This window comes from Etheostoma spectabile, chromosome 6 (genome assembly GCF_008692095.1).
Source record: "Etheostoma spectabile isolate EspeVRDwgs_2016 chromosome 6, UIUC_Espe_1.0, whole genome shotgun sequence".
Classification (NCBI taxonomy): domain Eukaryota; kingdom Metazoa; phylum Chordata; class Actinopteri; order Perciformes; family Percidae; genus Etheostoma; species Etheostoma spectabile.
This window is the reverse complement of record NC_045738.1, coordinates 2,621,824-2,624,396: the sequence shown is the minus strand read 5'-3', so window position 1 is coordinate 2,624,396 and position 2,573 is coordinate 2,621,824. Positions and strand designations below refer to the sequence as shown.

Below are 2,573 nucleotides of genomic sequence, written 5' to 3'. Positions count from 1 at the left end.
ATATATATATATATATATATAGGAGAGAATAGATGTGACAGTTTTTGAGGTATATATCAGATATAACCTTGAATAAAGCCTTAAAAGGAACATATGGAGGAAAGATGGAAGATGGAAAGGATGACAAACATGAAGAAACAGAGTAAGAAAGAGCTGAATAGGTGGTCAGAAACAGATACAATGGAGAGAAAGAGAGAGTGCATAGAATATGTAGTTCTACACAGTGAAAACGAAATTGAAAAAAGGAACAAAATTGAAAGATTTGAGAAATGAAAGGAAGTGGAAAAGGAAGGAGGAAGAAAGTTAGGAAATAATGTTACAGTATATTGTAAGGACATGAGGAGAGGGAAAGAGAGAAAGAGGGTGGACTGGGCTGCAGTCAAATTATCAAAAAAATGGTCTTTGGTCGAGGAACGATGTGAAGGAGACTTGGGAAAAAACTACTGTGGTGCTCAGAAAATATGACAGCACTTACACTCAGCTATGTAATAATGGGACTGCAAATTTTGCTGACGTGGGTCTGACGTGGTGAAACTACAATGTTCCAAAGATGAATTACTAAAAGTGAATCTTAGATACCCCCGTGTGTTCTTACCGTGTTATTTCATGCAGGCTATAATAATGTGGACAATGCGGTAAAATATGTATAAAAAAAGTAATATAGGAAATAGGCTACCAGTTACAACTGAAACAAAAGGGTTGTTTCCACATTGAGAATAGTTGCTCAGGCTCACCATCCTGTCCACTATTATTTATTGACTTAGTCCCAATTAGTAGTATTGTATGAAAATTATTGTTAAATGTATGCTAAGATAAAATATAGGGATATAAGGTTGCTGCTGCAAGGAATTGTGAGACGGTAGTATCTCCTTTTATTTCTTAAAGACTGGTCCAGTGTACCCTATGCTAAAGGAGATAAGAAGGAAAGCAATGAAGCGCCTTTCGTTATTCAGAGAATAACAAATTATTCAGAGAATTCGACCAGCTCTTATCATGGCTGCCACTTAGATACTTCTGGGTCATTTCACTCAGTTAGAAACCTTCCTAAGCAAAAGGCTATTGAACCACAGCAATGGACTTGGATACAAAGAGAGATGGGACAATTCTGCTACAAGTCAGAGTGGTTTAGAGTCAAGGTATTGATTCTTTTTAGTGAGAGCTTGGGGATTTGGTCATGTCAAGCCAGAGTGAGGTGGAAGTGGAACATACCAACAACCTCACAAGCTGTGTGTGTCAACAAGGTTATATAGAGCAGCAACACATTAGCCTGTTACCAGCTGTCTCAAAAGAGACCAGACAACAATCACGTTGACATTTGAGTTTGTATAGTGAAACAAGGCAAATAACAAATAGTGCGCAACTGCAATTTACCGGCATCACTCACAAAATAAGTCTGCAGAATGATTAACTTTCTCAAAAATCATGGTAATATTTGCCAAGCATTGACAAAACTCTCTCAGGAACAATGGCTGAAAGCCACAGGTCACTTCAGTATGGAAGGGTTGAAATGTACTTTTACTGCACACAGTTCATTCAGTTCATACATGAATTGTTTTTACTTGTACTTGATGTAAACAGACTTTGTATTGGTATCAGTCTCTGTTTACTCCTGTAAAGCATATTTTAAACATAAGAACAGAAGAGATCTTTTGTAACCAGCCATGTGGAACACAAGGCTCACACATGTTAAGACCTATGCAACGCTAACGGCATCATTTTCATTTCTAGGCTGGTGATCTCATTTCAAGATCAGTGATTTTTATATTTGACTCCACAAAGGAGAAATACCCTGAAAAGATTTTGTCTTGGGAAACCATTTATCACACAAATGGGCTCGAAGTGAAATCCCTGCCAAGCAAAATCAAATGTTCTTTTGTCATTAGAAACTTTCATCTTCTGTTACATTGAAAGAATCGGTCCGTTTGGATTTATCATTAAAGTGAACTACAGAACAAAAAAGGCCCCCACAGTACAAAAAAAAATCTTCCATTTCCAAAATGGTACAAAGTGACTCACTCTGTATACGTTCTCAGATGTGATTATCTTGGCAACACTAACTGTATCATTTTCATTTCTAGGCTGGTGATCTCATTTCAAGATCAGTGATTTACATTTGACTCCCAAACAGGAATAATATCCTGTATGCTGAGCCGGTGTATGTAATTTCCACTCCTGAAAAATTACACATCCGAAAGTATTTTTACATTTTAGACATTTTTTTAAAATATCGCCCATTCTTTCAAGAAAGTTTAAATAAACCACTAAAAAACTCTGACAATGAATCACACATACCGTGTTAAAGTCAATAAACACACACAAACAGTCACATCACAAGTTGACCAGAAAAAAAGCAAGCCATCAGTTGCTGGGCGACCATCCGTTTCACACCTTGTCTCTGCCTTTATTCCAAATTGTGTGAAAAACAAACTCAGTCTTCAGGCCAGAAACTGACAATTCAGACGTAGTGTGGTGCCGAATATTCCAACTAGCAGGAGTCTCTTCTGAATGCAATACACATAAAATACACTAGCCAACAATTACAGGCTCCAGTAATGACAGACAGGCACACACAC

General features: G+C 37.3%; 1 protein-coding gene across 2 annotated transcripts in view; it reads right to left on the bottom strand.

Moving 5' to 3' along the window:
- dnah5 (dynein, axonemal, heavy chain 5) overlaps positions 1-2,573 on the bottom strand; it is a 120,223-nt gene that overhangs the window by 111,567 nt on the left and 6,083 nt on the right. The window lies entirely within an intron of this gene.